The following is a 20374-nucleotide window of genomic DNA, read 5'->3' as shown; positions in this document are numbered from 1 at the left end:
GTGGTAATAGTAGTAGTAGTGGTGATGGCTGTAGTAGTTGTAGCATAAACAGTAATAATAGTGATAGTAGTAATAGTAGTGGTAGTATAAGAAGTAGTAGTAATAGTATTAGTGTTGGTGGTGGTGGAGGTGGTGATGGTATTGGTAGGAGCAGCAGCAGCTCATATTTATATAGCCCTTTAAGGTTTTCAAATCACTTCCCATACATAATTTCATTTTATCCTGAAAATAATCTTTATATACTTATCATAATTTTATAGATAGATCCTCCTCTAGGACTTTTCCTCTGAAGTAGAACTTGCAGGTTGTACTTAATGGGTCCAGATTAATAAAATGATGTAGTACATGAGCTTCCCCTCCACCCCCAGTCACCTATATATTTATTTTCAATAGTCAGGTAAAGGACACAATTAGCTCAAAGGAAAGGACTTAACTGAAATTGCATAGTAAGAACAGTAGCGAATGTTCCAAGATGGCAGAGTAGAAACAGGACTTACGTGCAGCTCTGGCTTCCACCTCCTCCAATTCATGTAAAAGGTTACTCTGAACAAATTTTGGAGCTACAGAACCCACAAAATGACACAGAGAAGCTAACCTCTCACTGAGGACAGCCTGGCAGGCTGGCAGGAAGATGCCAGTGCAGCACTCTGGCAAGCAAGCCCAGCCCCACGTGAGCCCAAGGTTTCAGCCTCAGGGCAGCCACAACCAGCCACCATCACCACCACCACCACCACCACCACTACTACTACTACTACTACTACTACTACTACTACTACTACTACTACTACTATTACTACTACCACAACTATTACCATTTATGCTACAACTACTATTACTACATTCCAAAAGCTGACTTCAGATCACCAGCAGCTGTGGCACTTTCCAGAATTACCAACACATAGATGCTAAGGACAAAGTGAGAAGTCAGTGCACTGTGGACTTTGGGATCCCATAGTTTGGGAGTGTGGTCTGGCCTTTATCCCCTGGAGGGAGAAGTCACTGATGCACATGGCTATGCAGCCACCACCACATGGCGGCTTCAGCTCCTGGCCTACAGACTGTAGGGGGACCAAGCAACCAGTCTGAGGGGCAATCACTCTAGCTTTAACCTGCTTGGATCTGGATCACTGTCGAGGGCGGAGGTCCTGGGGTATGTGACCAGCTTGCCAGAGAGTGTGGAGGCTTCTGAGATGGCACTCAACTAATAGCTTCGGCAGCTGAGAAAACCCCAGAGATTTGGGACAAAGCTCCACTCCCTGGTAGCAGAATCCTACCGTGGCAAAAAGCTTAAAAGTCAAGTAATTGAGTAGCAACATGAGCAAGCAAAGGAAGCAAAGCAAGCAGAGCAATCCAATTTTATACTCTTATTTTGGGGACAAAAAGGATCAAAGCATGGAACAGGAGGAAGAGAGTGAAGTCAGAACTCCTGCACCAAAAGCTTCTAAGAAAAATACAAGCTGGTTCTAGGCCATAGAGGACCTTAAGAAGGATTTTGAAAACCAAATAAGAGAAGTGGAGGAAAAATTGGGAATAGAAATGAGAATGATGCAAGAAAATTATGAAATGAGAATCAACAACCTGACGAAAGAAAATAACACCTTAAAAACAGACTAATTCAAATGGCAAAAGAGGCTCAAAAAGGCAATGAGGAGAAGAATGCCTTAAAAAGTTGAATTTGTCAGATGGAAAAAGAATCTCAAAAGCTCAATGAAGAGAATCATTCCTTCAGAATTAGATTGGAACAAATGGAAGCTAGTGACTTTATGAGAAATCAAGATACTATTAAACAGATCCAAACAAATGAAAAAATATAAGGCAATGTTAAATATCTCCTTGGAAAAACCACTGACCTAGAAAATAGATCCAGGAGAGATAATTTAAAAATTATTGGACTACCTGAAAGCCATGATCAAAAAAAGAACCTAGAAATCATCCTCCAATAAATTCTCAACGAAAACTGCCCTGATGTTTTAGAACCAGAGGGCAAAATAGAGGTTGAAAGAATCCACTGATAACCTCCTGAAAAATATCTGAAAAAGAAAACTCCTAGGAATATTATAGCCAGGTTCCAGAGTTCCCAGATCAAGGAGAAAATATTACAAGCTGCCAGGAAGAAACAATTTGAATATTGTGGAAACACAATCAGGATAACACAGGATCTGGCAGCTTCTACACTGAAGGATTGAAGGGCTTGGAATATGATATTCTGGACATCAAAGGAGCTGGGATTAAAACCAAGAGTCACCTACCCAGCAAAACAGAGTATAATGTTTCAGGGAAAAATATGGTCATTCAGTGGAATAGAGGACTTTCAACCTTCTTAATGAAAAATCCAGAGTTGAATAGAAAATTTGACAATCAGATACAAGAAGCAAGAGAAGCATAAGTAGGTAAACAGGGAAAAGAAATCATAAGGAACTCATCAAAGTTGAACTATTTTTACAGTATATCCACTATGGAAATGGTTTGCATAGCTACACATGTACAACCTATATTGAATTACTTATCTTCCCAGTAAGGGTGGGTGACAAGGGAGGAAGGGAATGAATCTGAAATTCAAAGTTTTAAAATCAAATGTTTAAAATATATATATATATATAATATACTATTATCAATATTATTTTACTAGTAAATGGGAAATAAGATATACAGGCACTGGGGCATAGAGATCCACCTTGCCCTACTGAAAAGTCAGAGGAGCTATGGGGGAAGTTATGGGAAAGAGTGGATTGGAGGAGGGGATATCCAGTGGGATCGCTATTTTGGGGTGGTGGGTAGGGGAGAAACGGGGAGAAACTTTGTAACTCAAAATCTTGCAGAAATGAATGCTGTAAACTAGAAGTTAATAAAGCATTTTATAAAGTAAAGAAAAAAAAAGAACAGTAGCTATAAAATGTTCCCCATGTGCAGAATGAAATGAGCATTTGTTAAAGGCCCACTATGTGTGAGGTATTGTGCTGAACACTTTACAAATTTATTTTGTTTGATCCTCACAGCAACTTTGGGAGATATGTGTTTTAATTCTTCCTGTTTTATAACTGTTAAAACTGAAGAAGACAGAGATTAAGTGACTTGTTCAGGGTCACACAGGTAATAAATATCCAAAGTCAAATGTGAACGAAGTTCTTCCTGACTCTAGGCTCAGTGCTCTATCCATCACTGCCCAGCTATCTCTAAAAACACTCTCAAAATCAAACTAGCCATTTGTAATGTTAAAGGGATTTAAGATCTTCCTCTGCCATTCCCATTAATTGGTCTCACATGGAACCCATTAAGGGAAACTTGCTTAGGGGAAGTTTGCTTGTAGGAAGGCTTTCAAGCCTTTTGCTAATTTTTAATTAGGCACTGAGTCCAGAGGGTTGTGATGCCTTCTGGCTCTGAGAAGTGTATATACACTCTGACTTGGTATTTTGCTTTGGAGGCTCACTTATGAGAAGGATCTTGTGATTGCCTGGTTGAGATTCTTAGTGGTCACATGTTCAGAGCTCCCTGACTGATCAGATGTAAAGGCACTCTCTATCCAGGGATGTATGTAAAGTGTATAGTAATATTGCTTTGATTCAGGCAGTCAGAGCTCTGTCTGTTGGTCTTTATTTCTCTGCTTGTATTTTCTCTGTTTGTATTTTCTCTGAAGTTCAGGGTGCTGACTTTCCCCCTGAACTAGTGAATGTGATTTTAAAAAGATTGTTGGCCCCTTAAACAAGTAACATAACTAGTAAAGCAGATTAAGAACCTGTGCTAGCAGCCAGCTATGCTAGTGTGGTTGCCCCTACACCATTCTACCAATGGAAGTCTTCACGTGCCGAGGTAGACACCCCACAACTCACCTAGGGGTTTATGGCCAGTTGGTTACCCTTAACCTGGTTTAGCCATCTACTGAGATGGTTTTACTGGGGTATGGCTGCTGCCATGCTACATGTCCTTGGAGCCACAGGTGAGAGTTGGGTGAACGTGGACACCAAAGGTAGATGAGTGGCCCTGGAAAGGGCTCAGCAAGCCCTCACACAGAGGTGCTAGTCCTCCTAGAACACCCCATCCACTCCATATTACCTCTCTATAGAACCACAGAATACCATAAAATATGCATGCTAGAAGGGACCTTAGGTATCATAACATGAGAAATGCATGGGATCCTTCTTCATGGTGAGTAGAATTCATGGCACTGGTTCAATAAAACCCAGCCAGGGATATATTTGTTCCTTTAGCCATTAGAAACAAGATGCTTGGGGCGGCTAGGTGGCACAGTGAATAGAACACTGGCCCTGGAGTCAGGAGAACCTGAGTTCAAATCCAGACTCAGACACTTCACACACACATAAAAACTAGCCATGTGTCTTTGGGCAAGTCACTGAACCCCAATTGCCCTACCTTCCCTCCTCCAAAAAGCAAAAAAATAAAAATAAAATAAAAAAAGAAATAAGATGTTTCTTGCCACCATGTCCTCATATTCAGTGATGTTAAATTTGGCGAAGTCCCACTTCTATGAGATGGGGATCTTCTGGTGCTGATGGAAAGTGAAGTTGATCCTGTGCAAATCTTCAAGTATACATTCTAGACTTTGGTGCAAATGGACACAATCATTTATCTTTTGTGCAAATGGGCCAGGATACTTTGGGGCTTCCCAAAAGTGCCCCCACATGCCTGTCTGGAACCTATCATCCTCATCACAGGCCATTTTTTTTTTAAATGTGAATGACATGAAAAGGGTATAGTGGAATACAGATGTTGAAGCAATCTTTGCCAGGGCTATTCACCACATGTTGGTGCAGATGTGAGTAATAAATAATAATGGCTAACATTTATATAGCACGTAATATGTGCCAGGCATTGTGCTAAGTATTTTACAATTATTATCTCATTTGAGCCTTACAACAACACTGGGAGGTAGACTCCAGAAGTTATTTGTTTCTATTCATCAGAAACCATGTGGTAACAAAAATGGGAACTCATTCATTTTTGCCTTCTTCAGACTGAAGCAAAAAATTAACAACTTTACATCAAAAACACATTTCAAATTTGGAAATGGTTTGTTCTTCCAGGATTTGAAATAATTGGCCCATTAGTTAACAAAAAGAAAGGCAAAAGGCAAGATGGTTGTTGTGGGCTGCGAAAGGGGAGAACTTTTCAAGTAGAGAAAAGCACCATCCTCCCCTAAAGAAAAAAGCCAATCCTTTTCCCTTGCAGATTAGGAAATTAAGACCCAGACAGGGACTTGTTCAGGGTTAAATGGCAGTCAGTTGGTGAAAGCCAAACTAGAATTTAGGTCCCTCATGCTCTTCAGTCTAATATTCTTTCTAGTACATCATGGTATAGATGTACTAGATATTCCTAGAATATGGGGTTTTCCAGGATAGCTTATTGATACAAAAATATTGCTTCTAAGGTGATTAATACAAAATAATATAAAACAAATGCATGTATTAATTTTATATACCTAGTAGTTATAAAAATTTGGCTCGAGTCAGATGAATGAGGATGATGTTTCATAATATCTAATTTCTTTCTCAAAATATATTATGGATAATATACTTTTTAAATAATGTAAGGCATTATAAATAAACTACAGTGATATTACTAAATCATTCAGACTAAATCAGACAGATTAAATTGCATTTTGCTTTACTGTGGCACTACAGAATGATGACTAGAGATCTAACTTATGAGTCAAGAAGATCTGCATTTAAGTTTGATTTAACTCTGACACATACAGGAAATGAACATAGAGGTGGCCAATTTATGGCTGCATCATGGCAAGAGACGTGGGTCCTAGGCTATGTACTGGGCAGGGAGCAGGAAAAGAATAGCAGCAATTGAATGCCTCTGATCCTGGAACAAGGTCAGTCTTCAGGACAGTCTGAGGTATGTAGCTAAGTGAGTAAGAAAGAGAGTAGGGAAAGGGAGGAAGTAGGAAAGGGAGTTCAATGGGTAGCAACAACTATTGTTCTGTTGCTCTGAATTCAAAAAGCCTTCTGTCTAGTTGACAGAGTCTGGGCCAACAGCACTGTACTCAGTTTCCAACAAGGGGAAAGCCTAGAGCTGGGTTACTCATATTGAAACTATGGTCAGGAGTTTGGAAAGTTCAGGCCAGGAGGGCAGTTTTCATCCTCTACCCTAAATCAGACAGCTTTAGGCAAATGGAAATTTTGCAATGTGGGACTTTCAGGTCATGTGACCAGAAAGAAAGAAGACAAGACTTTTTTTTTCCTGATCCTCATAGCCTCTTTAATCTCTCCAAAATAGAAATTACACACAAGAGATAATGCAATTCCAGTTTCCTTCATGGTTTAGGGCACTAAGAACTCTAATAAGGTAACAATCTGATGAACTACCAGCAAAGAAGGCTAACTTTTAACCCCCTAACATGCTTGCTCAACACCAACCTTACTCAGGCAGGACTACGCGAACTGAACCAGACTTGGAAGAAAATTCAATCTCATGTGCCTACCTCCTCCCAGTGCCATTGAAAACCAAAAGACAGAAAGAATTTTGTCTGACCTGGGACAACAGAGAATCATTGTTCTGTGCTGCAATAGAACTTAACCAGAAAATTGAGGAAGAGAGAGAACTGGGGAAGGGCATATGTATGCAGGTGTGCAGAATTCCACTAAGCTTAACAGGAGTCCAGAATACCTGGTAAAATCTATCCTCTGCCCACAAGTCACTTAGGCTAGTGAAACATCAATTGTTCAGTGAGAAAGAAGACTAGGAGAGCTTCCAGGCACAGCCCCCAGGGAAATCCCAAGTAAAGAGGTACAAGCCAAAAAATGAGCAATAAAGTAATTTTTTATATCAAATTTATCAGGAGAAAATTATCAGAAGAAAAAAAATTTAAGGTACAAGTAGATGAACAAGGATGATATTACTAACAGTGGAGAACATGGACTCCAGGTCAAGTAAAATTCCAGATATCTATGAATAAATATTGCAAGATAAAGGAAAATGAACCAACACCTGATAAAGCAAAGGAACCTATGGGTTTCCAGGAGAATGTTGAACTACAGCAAGATGCTTCTGAATCATCTAAAAAAGAATTGCATATTGTGAAAGCAGAATTTATGGTCTACACATCAGTAACAAATGGCAGAACAGAAAATTTCTTTACAAGCTGGAAAGTCTCACCAAGAAAAAAAGAGAGAAAATTATTGATTGGGGTGTAAAAAAAAAAGAAGTGAAGGATAATCTAGAAGAAAAGTAATATATACTTTTAGAGGGATAATTTCCACAGAAACAAAACCTATTGATCTCAAAGAAAAGGTGAGCAGAGACAAGATTAGGATTATAATTCTCCTAGAAAAATAGAAATAAAAAAAATGAACACCATAATTCAAGAAACAATACAGAAAAATACACCAGAACTTCAGAACATAAAATAAGTAAGAGTTGGCATCATTTTGTACAAGATAGCCAAAACATTCACAAAATGAAAGGCAATAAAAAAAAACTACATAATGCCAAAAGGAATCATAGAAAAAAACCAACTTCAGTATCAAGTACATATGTTTCAAATGCCATAACTTCTAAGTTTATAAAGAAAAAAGTTGACTTAGATAGAAGAATACATAGATAGCAACACAATAATAATAGACAATGTACATTAATGTACCTTTCTCAACTCTGGACAAATCCAATACAAAGATAAAAAAAAAGGTAAAATAGTAAAGAACAAATTGCTGGAGAAACTAGAGCTAAAAGACTTACAATTTCTTCTATAGCCTGAATATTCCAAAGAATAAACATATTTCAGCAAAACATGAACTTTTATTTCAAAATTTGGTCATTTATTAATCCATAGAGGTACTGCAAATAACTGTTAAAAGATACAAATAGAAAACACATCCTTTATAGATTATAAACCAATAAAGTAATCAAGTCAGGGAGTGCATACAAATGACAGACCAAAATGAAGACCTATCAACAAAATTTCAAATGTTGCTCAACCCTAGAATGGCTGAAATAACAAATCATAGAAACAATTATCATTTGAACAAAAATTATGATGAGGAATCAACATGCAATCAACAACAATAAAAATATCTGGCTGGTATGCAGCTAACAACCTGAAGAGTAAAAAAGCATATCTTTATGAACATACATTTACAAACTAGGCATCAATAAACTGTGTTACTTAAAATTAGAAAGCTCATACAAAATTCTAAGTATAATAAAAATCTTATACAAAATTACAAAAAAATTTACATATGACGAAAATTTCTAGAAAATCATATGGGAACAAAATTCAAGAGGCAATAAATAATAGATAGGAATGTCCTCTTCCAAGCAACAATATTAATAAAGAATTTGGGGATCAGCCTATCAAAGCACACAAAATATGTCTCTAAATTTAACTTCAACTAAAGAAATAAAGAAAAAGCTAAATACCTTGAGGAATTTTCAGTGCTCTTGAAAGAGCCATGTCAGTATAATGAAAATTATAATATTGCCATAGTTAATTTACAAGTTTAATTATATATTAATCATATAATCAAATACTCTTCAGAAGTCAATAAAATAATACAATTCATTTGGAAAAATAAAAGATTTAGATTATCAAGAGAATTAATGAGAAGAGGTAGGGATGAAGTAGAAATAGCACTTCCCAATCTCCAATCATGCTGTCAAGCAGCAGTCATCAGAACTATTTTGAATAGACTAAATCAGGGAGGAACAAAATGAGGAACTCAATAACCCAAACCAGAAAACATAAATTAAACCTTGGAAGGGATTCCCTATTGTGACATAAATTTCCAGGAAAGCTAAAAAGAAATCAGAAAGAAAGTAGTTTAGACCAATGCTTTATACTACTTTCTACAGTATATTCTAAGTGGATTAGCGACCTTAATATTAAAGATTATTCTATTTTAAAGAATTGAGGCAGAGCCAAGATGGTGGAGTAGAAGCACAAACTTGGCATGGGCTCTGGCTCCAACCACTTCCAATACCTGTAAAAAATGACTCTAAATAAAATTTAAAGCTACAGAACCCACAAAGTGACACAGAGAAACAAATCTCCTGCTGAAGGAAGCCTGGAAGGTGGACAGGAAGGGTCTATCACACTGAGCTGGGAGCCCTGTGAGCCACAAGATTCTAGCCCCAGGGCAGCCCTGACCAGCAGCAGCCAGAGCAGATTTCAGGAGAGTGAATCACCAGCAGCTGTGGTGGTTTCCAGACTGCTCAAACCATAAATGCCAAAGACAAAGTAAAAAGTCAGTGTGGAACTCTATTGGAATGGGAACATAGAGCATGGTCCAGCCCCTGCCCTGCGGTGAGAAGCAGCAGAGGTGTGGGAAATGTGCAGTGGCTACATGGCTGTCTCAGGAGCTCCTGGCCTGCAGATCATGGGGGATGGAGGGAGACCAAGCAACCATTCAGAGGGTAATCAGTCTTGCTTTAAAAGGATCTGGATCACGGTCTTGGGTGGTGATCCTGGGGTGTGTGGACAGGTGCCAGAGCTTGTGGGGGCTGTAGAGAGGGCAATCTCCTAATAGCTCCAGCAGCTGCAAAGCCCCCAGCAATTTGGGACAAAGCTCTCTCCATTCTGTAAGTAGAGCTCTACCATGACAAAGAGCTCAAAAGTCAAGTAATTGGCTGGCAAGTTGAGCAAGCAGAAGAGGCACAAACAGATGATACAATCCTTTTTTGGAGGGACAAAAGGATCAAGGCATAGAGCAAGAGGAAGATAGCAAAGTGAAAACTCCTGCATCAAAAACCTCCAAGAAAAATATGAACTGATTACAGGGCATGGAAGAGCTCAGAAACATCTTCCTCTACTTCTTCTCAAATAAGAGAAGTAGAGGAAAAATTGGGAAGAGAAATGAGAATGATGCAAGAACATCATGAAAAGTGAGTCAAAAGTCTGCTAAAGGAGACTCAAAAATACAGTGAAGAAAATAACACCTTAAAAATAGAAAAACACAAATGGAAAAAGAGGCCCAAAAAGCCAGTGAGGAGAAGAAGGCCTTCAAAAGCTTAATTTGACAGACAGAAAAGGAATTTCAAAAACTCACTGAAGAGAATAACTCCTTCAAACTTATATTTGAGCAATTGGAAGATAATGACTTTATGAGAAATCAAGATACTATAAAACAGATCCAAACAAATGAAAAAATAAAAGGCAATGTGAAATACCTCATTGGAAAAACCAATGACCTGGAAAATAGATCCAGGAGAGATAAGTTTAAAATTATTGGACTACATGAAAGCCATGATAAAAAAAAGCCTAGACACCATCTATCAAGCAAAATTGCCCTGATATTCTAGAATCAGAGGAAAAAATAGAAATTGAAAGAATTCACCCATCATCCCTTGAAGAAAGATCCCCAAAAGAAAACTCCTAGGAATATTATAGCCAAATTCCAGAGTTCCCAGGTCAAGGAGAAAATGCTGCAAACAGTTAGGAAGAAACAATTTGAGTATTGTGGAAACACAATGAGGATAACACAAAATCTAGCAGCTTCTCCATTAAGAGATCAAAGGGGTTGGAATATGATACTCTGCAGGTCAAAGGAACTAGGACCAAGAATCACCTACCCAACAAAACTGAGTATAATGCTACAGAGGAAAATATGATCATTCAATGAAATAGAGGATTTTCAAGCATTCTTGATGAAAAAACCAGAGTTGAACAGAAAATTTGACTTTCGAATACAAGAAGCAAGAGAAGCATGAGAAGGTAAACAGGAAAAAGAAATCATAAGGAACTTATTTAAGTTCAACCATTTACATTCCTTCATGGAAAAACAATAATGATAACTCATAAGACTTTTCTCAGTATGAAGATAATTTAAGGGAATATATATGTATGTATATATTTATACATACATATATATGTTTAGGAGGATATATGTATATACATATATGTATATATATGAACTATATATGTTCATGTATACAAAGACAGAGTGCACAGGATCAGTTGAATAGGAAGGAATGATATCTAAAAAATAAAATTAAGAGTTGAGAGAGGAATCTATTGGGAGAAGGAAAAAGGGAGAAATAGATTAGGGTAAATTATCTCATATAAAAGAGGTAAGAGAAAACTGTTACAATGGAGGGGAAGAGCAGGAAGGTGAAAGAGAATGGGACAACCTGATTCTCATTGATTTTAACTTAAGGAGGGAATAATATACACACTCAAGTAGGTATCTTACCCTACAGGAAAATAAGGGGGTAGGGGATAAGAGGGGGGTTGATAGAAGGGAGGCAGGATTCAGGGATAGAGTAGTTAGAAGCAAACATTTTTGAAAGGGCATAGGGTCAAAGGAGAAAATAGAATAAGTGGGGGGCAGGTTAGGATGAAGGACAATATAGTTAGTCTTTCATAATATAACTACTATGGAAATGATTTGGATAACTACACATGTACAACCTATATTGAATTGCTTATCTTCTCAGTGGGGGTGGGTGAGGAGGGAAGAAGGGAAAAAATCTGGAACTCAAAGTTTTAAAAACAAATGTTTAAAAATGTTTTATACATGCAACTGGGAAATAAGATATACAGGCACTGGGGTATAGAAATCCATCTTGTGCTACTAGAAAGTTAGGGGACTGATGGGGGAAGATATAAGAGAGAACAGATTGGGGGAAGGGGTATTCAGTAGGCTTGCTATTTTGGGGTGGGGGTAGAGGAAAGACAGGGAGAAAAAATTGTAACTCAAAATCTTGTGGAAATGAATGTTGGAACCTAAAAATAAATAAATAAATTAAAATATACATATATACAAAAAAACCACAAAGAATTGAGAAGAGTTATACACCTCTTGCAACTATGGCAGTAGATGAATTCGTAACCAAACAAGGGATAAAGGAAATTGCAGAAGATAGGATGGATAATTTTAATTAGAGGAAACTGAAAAGCAAACAAAATTAATGTAGTTAAAAAGGTTGAATAGGAAAAGAAAATCCTTGTTTAAGTTTCCCTGGTAAGGTTTTGAGATTTAATACATATAAACAACATACACACATCATTTTCCAAAAGATAAGTTGTCAAATAATATCAATATTTCTCATCCATATTAAACAATGCTCCAAATTACTAATAAAAGAAATTAAAATCAAAACAATGCTGAGAATTCAATTCACATCCTGAAAATGATTGAAGATGACAAAACTTGAGAATAGTCAAAGTTGAAGGATCTGTGACTAGATAGGTACACTAGTGCATTTTTGTTAGAACTGTGAATCAGTTCTACCATTTTGTATTTAATTTCAGGAAAATAGGTTCATCAATGAATTGGCTCACTAGAAAGACAACTACAATTATGTCCCTATACTTAAGATATTGTGCAATGCCTTTACCTTGTAATGAAATAGTAATGAAATTTGAAGATGCCTTTGTATTGTTAAGCTAAGAGGTACTTAGCCCATAGTTCCAAATTAAGCCTCTGTTAAAGAAATAGAAGGTATGAACCCCTGTTGCTGATGTAAGAGGAAAGGGCTGAGCAAGGAGGAGCTATACCATATTTAAGGAAGAGTACAAGCTGTACAGTCAGAATTTCCTGGGGTAAGCATTGTGGAGGCAGGGCAGCTGCACATGCAGACAGAGAGAGAGAGAGAGAGAGAGAGAGAGAGAGAGAGAGAGAGAGAAAGAGAGAGAGAATTTCTCTCAGCGAGCATATGGGGGATGGGCTGCTACTACTGAAGACAACTGAGAATTGAGAACTGAGAACTGACACAGAACTTGGACTTGTGGTGGCAAGACTTTCAAGGGCCAGTTGGAGCTGCTGAAGACTGAGAAAGTATGACTGTGGTGCCCGTATTTTGTACAAATGGTGTTGTGGCTTTGTTAATGTGCATGAATGTTCTTGTGGCTTCGTTAAGCCTTGTCTTCCCAGGAACAGAGACCATGAAGGATTTGAGATGGACTGGACACTGTGGAGCAGGAACTGCACAGAGAGCTGAACAAGAAGCTGAGAGCTGTCTGCCTTTGAACTCAGGTGGCAGTTGGTTATATTCAGGAAGGAGCTAGGACCATGGAAGAGGAACCATAAGAGATGGAAGCTTGTCCCAAGTCAAGATGAAAAGACCTCTCTCTGGGTACTGAGTAGTGACTGATAAAATTGACTGAGTAGTGACTGATGAAATAGAATACTGAGTAGTGACTAATGGAATTATAATTTACTTGTGACCTAGGGGTGGATGGCTTTTGGACTTTCCACTACCCCTTAAGAGGGTACTGAATAATAACTGTTGAAGTTGTAACTTAATTGCACCCCATGGGTAGAGAACTTTGACTTTTGTACTTTGTGACCCTTAAGGAGGTAAGCCTACTTAAGGATGATTGAATGATTGAGTTACTAAATTATTGTACTTTGTTGAAAACTATGTGACCACTTTGGTGAAAACTATGTGGCCATTTTAGAGATAAGTTGTTGAGTTGTGACATAGTGAATGCTGTATTTTGAATTTCTGTAATAAGTTGTAACATTCTGAATGCTTTACCTTGATTTTCTGTGAATGTTTTGCTCTGATTTGTTATTGAATAAATGGAGAGTTCGCTATACTATGTAATCAGAGTCTTGAAAGCTGTTCACCACAGCAGTCCTTTGGAAAGTTGCTCATGCCTGGCTTTACACCTAGCAAAACAAATTTTAGGCATCTATCCTTAAAGAGATCAGAAAATAGGACACTGACCCATATAGCCAAAAATGTTTATAGCAGCTTTTTTTTTTAATGGCAGTAAAATCCTGAAAACTTAGGGTATGCATATCAATGGGTGAAATGGCCAAACTAATTAGAGTGTATGAATATAATAGAATGTTAACACACTGTAAGAAAGGATGAATAGGATGTTTTCAGAAAAACTTGAAAAGACTTACATGAATTGATATGGAGTGAAGTGAACAAAACCAGAAGAACAATTTATATGCAGAGGTTTTAAAGACAAACTGAAAAATTTGGGAATTCTTGTTGGTACAATGACCAAATATGATTCTAGAGGGTTGATAACAGAGTGTACTACCTATTATCTGAGAGAGAAGTGATGGATTCAGTATACAGTTACTGTTTTTAGAGAAGGCGAAAGTAAGAATATTTTTTATCTGTTTATGCATAGTTGTTAAAAGGGTTTTATTTACCTTTTAATAGTTAGTTGTTGGGATGAACTAAGAGAGAAAAATATTTTTTTTTGTTAAGTGAAAAAAATTCATTTAAAATAGTGCTGCTGGTGGTTGTTACAGAAAACACTTTGCATTAAAGCCCACATTAAGCTCAATATCTAAAATCCCAGCTTGATAGTTACTAAAGTTGATGGCTAATGGGTCTTTAAACTAGTTACATTAACTCCATTTCATGTCCAAAGAATGTATTCCAATTGGTCAGCTGCTTTGTACATATGTTTCATTGACCATAAAGGGTTTGGGGAAGTTCTTAGTCAATATGTATTGCTGTTAGAAAACATCTTATTTCCTACTATTCTCACACATAGCTCTAGAAACATCTGTAATAACAATTAGATAAGAGATAGAAATTAAAGGTACCAACACTGAGAAAAAGAAGACAATTATATCTTTGTAGATAAAGAGATGACTTATTTAGAAAACCTTAGAGAATCAGCAGAGGAACTAACTGAGACAATTCATGGCTTCATTCAAGTTGTCATTCAATCATTTTAGATGTGTGTGACTTTTCATGACCCCATTTGAGGTCTTCTTGGCAAAGATGCCCAAATAGTTTTCCATTTCCTTCTCCAGCTCATTTTGCAGATGAGGAACTGAGGCAAACAGGGTTAAGTGATTTCCCAGAGTCACACAGTTAGTAAGTCTTGGAGGCCAGATTTGAACTCCAGGAACTGAGTCTTCCAGACTCCAGGCCTGGCACTCTATCCACTGTACCGCCTAACTGCCATTCATTTAAGTAGGAGAGGACAGAATAACATCAACTTTTTGATATAAAAATAATCAGACCTTTAAAGAAGTAATAAAAAATATAATTCAAAAGAACTTAAAATTTCATAAAATGTCAAAGACTCAATCTACTAATATATACTTTATAATTGCATAATAACTTTAATGAAATAAAGATAACAAATAACTAAGATATACTAAGAAATTATATATTTTTGAAGAAATAAAAGTAACAAATAATTTAAATAAATAACTTAAAGAAGTAGAATGGCCATTGCTAATTGTTGAACTAAAGCAATACTATAATATTTCTATCTCAATTAATTTACAGACAGTGCTATTCTAACTATACTACCAAAAGGGTATTCTATAAAGCTAAAGAAATAGCAAGTAAATTTATTTGGAAGAACAGGTTTATCATCTCAGGGAAAAATTACCCAAAAATTAGGAATAAAAGGAGAATGTGGCTAGATCAATTCCCATCAGGAAGACAAAAAAAGAGAAATTTCATTTAAAATAGCTATAGATGGTATAAAATATTTGTTAATCTAACTACTAGACATATACAGGACCTATATGAACACAATTACAAACCACTCTTCACAGAAACAGATCTAAATAATTGGAAAATTGATTGCTTATTGATTGTCCAAGCTTATATAAAAAAAAAACCTGACAATATATACTAAAGTAATTTACTTATTCAGTGCCATACCAATCAAACTACCAAAGAATTTATAGAATTAGAAAATATAATAACAAAATCCATCTGAAATAATAAAAGATCCAGAATACCAAGGGAATTAATTTTCAAAAATGGGAAGAAAGGGGGCTTAGTAGTACCAGAACACAAACTGTGATACAAAGCTTCTATTATCAAAAACAGTTTGGTAATCAGTCAAAATGATCAAGTACACAATATGGAGAAGCAATTGTGCACAGTAATCTTGTGTTTAGAAAAACACAAGTATACCAACTCATTCTTTGACTAAAATGTTGGAAAAACTGTGAAGTAGTTTTACAGAAGATGTACTTAGACCAACATCTCACACTATATACCAAGATAAGTTCAAAATGAGTACATGATTTAGACATAAGGAATGATATCATAAACCAATTAGTAGTGATTGGAATTACCTATCAAATCTTTGGAGAGAGGTAGAATTCGTGACCAAAGAAGATAAAAAGGTTCAGGGAAGTTAAAATAAATAGTTTTAATTATATAAAGTTGAAAAGTTTTTTGCATAAACAAGACCAATGCAACCAAAATTAGAAGGAAAATAGAAAACTGCAGGGGGGTGGGAATCATTGCAGCAACTTTCTCTCACAAAGGTCTTATTTCTCAAATACATGAGAAACTGAGCCTAATTTATAAGAATGAAGGTCATTGCCTGAATGATAAATGGTTAAAAAAATGTGAATAAGACATTTTCAGAGGAAAAAAAATCCCAAAGTTAGCAATAATTACATGAAAAAATGCTCTACACCACTAACAATTTTTAAAATAAAAATTAAGAGAACTCTGAGGTACCACTTCATATCCAACAGATTAGCTAAGATGACAGAAAAGGAAAATGATAAATGCTGGAAGGAATGTGGGAAAATCGGGAATACTAATGCACTGTTGGTGAAGCTATGAAGTAGTCTAAACATTCTAGAAAGCAACTTGGAACAATGTTGCAAAAATCCATAAAACTGTGCATACCTTTTGACCCAGAAATACTGCTACTAGTTCTATACCCTAGAGAGACCAAAGAAAAAGGAAAAAAAACTCACATGCACAAAAATATTTACAGAAACTTTTTTTGTGATGGTAAAAAATTAGAAACTGAGATGTCCATCAGTTGGGGAGTGACTGAATAAGTCACTATGGATGTGATTAAATGTTCTTGTACTATAAGAAATTAGGAAGGAGATGGTTTCAGAAAAACCTGAGATAGATTGAAGTGAGCAAAACTAGGAGAACAATTTACACAGTAACAGAACGTTGCAAAACCACTTCCAGACTATCTTACTAGACTCTCTCTTTGACCCCTGATAATTGTAGGGTTCTGAGGGAATGAAAGTATCATCTTACCATAATAGAATGTAAATGCTTCATTCTTTGTCCATCCCATCTTATTCCTGACTCATATTTACTTTTCCTTGTTTCTCTTGACTCCTGTGTTTGAATCTCACAATTATTTGAATTTTTATTTTCTGGTCTCAGAAATACTTGGAAGTCTTGTATTTATTTAATGATTTATTTTTCCCTGTAAAATTATACTTAATTTTGCTAGGCAAGTGTAGAAGAAGTTACTGAATGCATGTATAAGGGCTTAGTTTCTCTGCTTTTGATTCATCATGTTATTACATCATTAGACCTCTTGATGTCTTGGCTTGCTGCAATATGCACAAAATTATTGTTTTGAGAGTTTAGTAGAATGAGAAAAAATGTCTAGCTCTCCATCTTATTAGTCATGTTAAAAGATCAGTTGTTAATATTTTAATATCAACATGGTTAGGGTTTTCCAGTGCAGCACCCCAGAGATCTGTAATGATCATTGAGAATGTCTTTTACTCTTTCTTTATTTTTGACATCTATTCTCTGTCAGTCATGTTTGTTTTGTTCTTATTAGTCCAAAGATCAATCTCTATGGAGGAGAAAACAGAAGCAAAACAAGAATTTTGGCTCTCCTTCATTATACCATCTACTCTGCAGTAGAGGTCCTGTCCCTTCTTATGGTATTTTCTTCCTTAATAGAACTCAAACCCCTCTTTTTGTGGTATTTATCTTTTCTTGAAATTCTCCATTTATTTCAGTTTTACCCTTTTCATATATATCTTAAATTTAAATACAATTAATTTTTAAATAGAAATTAAATGATAGCTCTAGGGAAAATAATTAGGAATAATAATTAGGAAGAACATATGTACCTTTTAATAGAAGAAAATTTTTATTTAAAATAATGGACTCCCTGGAAATTAGAATGGATTAAAGGGAAATAAATTATTCCATAAGACAACATGAAATATGAGAAAAGTATCAAAACACTAAAAAAAAAAAAAAAGAAAATGTAAGAGGGACAGCTAGGTGGAGCAGTGAGTAAGAGTGATGGCCCTGGAGTCGGGAAGAACCGGGATCAGTTCCAGCTTCAGATACTTAACACACACACACACACACACACACACACACACACACACACAACTGGCTGTTTAACCTTGGGCAAGTTACTTAATCCTAATCGCTTTAAAAAATGTAAGGAATTTCTTATTTTAAAAAATGACTTGTAGAGCAGGCCAAGGAGAGATAATCTAAGAGTCAGGCTGCCAGAAAGTCAAGATGAAAAAAAAAAGTCTCAAAATTATATTTCATTTTTTCATTTAACAAGCATTTATATTTTTTCCTCACACCAAAAAAAAATCCCAAATCAACAATGTCAAAAAAATGTAAGTCATTCTTTATAGTTATTCCATAGTATCTTTTCCAGGAAGTATATAACATCATTGGTCTTCTGGAATCCTGGCTGATTATTGCCTTTATTATAATTCTTAAGTCTTTTTAAGTTTTTCGTTTTTAATAACATTATTTTATTATAGTATAAATTATTGTCCTGGTCAAGTTCACTTCACTGTACTTCCTTTCATAGAAGTCTTTCCAGGTTTCTCTGAAACTATCTCTTTTGTCATTTCTTATACCATATTAGTATTTCATTACATTCATAAACCATCATTTGTCTAGTTATTTCTCAATTTGTGGGTACCTTTTTAGTTTTCAGATCTTTACCTTTGCAAAAAGAACTTCATAAAAAAAGAGGACATTTTCTTTTTTATGTGATCTGTTTCAAAGTTTACAAATTTCTATCTCTGATACACGGTAGCCTAATATTATATAATAATAAACATGACAAAGACAGAACAAAATGAGCCATGTATTCATGGCCATATTTTTCAGGTGGAGAAGAAACTACCCTCTTCTGTTCTTTTACTCAAAAGCCTCCAGGGAGAGAAAAATGTTGGATTCTTTTGTTAGAAACTTTTTATGCCCTCTCATTTATGCCTCAGCAGCCAATTAAAAGGCTTTTTATTGTAAAAAATAGTAAGTACACACCCAAGTTGCAGAATACATGTGCAGGATCTGAAATGGAGAACAAAGCCCTCCATAACACACCATCACCATTTCCAGAAGGAGGCTCAGAAATCTAAACTCAGTCATCTAGCAGTACATTTTGCAAATGGTCCAAGGTCTGGGCCTTCATTGCCCAGTACCCCATTACAAAAACAATTAATAATTTTAGCGAGTTAGTATATGTATGAAAAATATGTGCATTATGAACGTTTTGTTATACTACCTACATAAACCAGGAGTAAAAGAAAAAGGCCATTTTAAAAAGCTATGAATATATAACATTTGTTGGAATTTATAACAAATGTACAAACTATCTATATAATAGACTACATATGAAGACATATAAAGGAATTATATAAATACAACCACTAAGCACTCTTTATAGAAATTAAAGGCAGATCTAAATAATAGGAAATTATTGATTTTTCATAGCTAGGCCATGACAATGTAATAAAAATTATAATACTTCCTAAACTATTTTACTTATTCATTGACATTTAAATCAAACTACCAATAGATTATGGAGATGAAAAATAAAAAATTTCATTTAGAAAAAACAAAGAGGTCAAGAATACTAAGAGAAATAATGAAAAGAAAAAAGGAGAAGGAATGAGGCCTACTAGTACTAGATGTCAAAGCAAACCACAAAGAAGTAATTCATTAGAACTAATTGGTACTAGTTTAAAAATAGACTATTTGATCAGAAGAAGAAACTAAGTACACAATATAAAGAAGCAAACAAAAATATCAGTAAATAAACATAAGGATCTCAACAAATAGGGTAAGGTCTCACTATTTGACAAAATTTTCTGAGAATGGAGCAGCAATTTGTTAACATTTAGGTTTAAATAGATATCTTCTGTCAATATTAGCTACAAATGGATGCATGATATATGTGTGTGTACATATATTTAAATTACAAAAATTATAAGAACAAGGAAATAACTTTTGTAGCTATAGATTGGGAAAGAATCAATGACAAAACAAAAATAGAGAAGATTGATGTTGTTGTTCTGATATTTCAGTCATGACTGATTCTTTGTGACCCCATTTGAGGTTTTGTTGACAAAGATTGGGTTGCCATTTTCTTCTCTAGCTGAATTTAAATATGAGGAACTGAGGCAAATTAAGTGACTTGTTCAGGGCCACATAGTGAGTTAATGACTGAGACCAGATTTCAACTCACTGTAAAGCCAAGCACAAGCAGCTCTCCAGAGGATTGCTGCTGTGAATAGTTATAAGGTTCTAATCACATAGCATAGTGAACTCTCTATTTTAAGGCAAAACATTCACAGAAACCAAAGTACAGCATTCACAATGACACAACATAACAACTTATCACTAAACTGGTCACATAATTTTAAACAAAAGATATCATTCAGTAAGCCTTTGACTCAATTATCCTCAAGGAGCAATCCTCCTTAAG

The sequence above is a fragment of the Petaurus breviceps genome, unplaced genomic scaffold (assembly GCF_028583685.1).
Source record: "Petaurus breviceps papuanus isolate PSGF00001 unplaced genomic scaffold, PetGlider_PUasm1.0 90700, whole genome shotgun sequence".
Classification (NCBI taxonomy): domain Eukaryota; kingdom Metazoa; phylum Chordata; class Mammalia; order Diprotodontia; family Petauridae; genus Petaurus; species Petaurus breviceps.
This window is presented reverse-complemented; position numbering follows the sequence as displayed.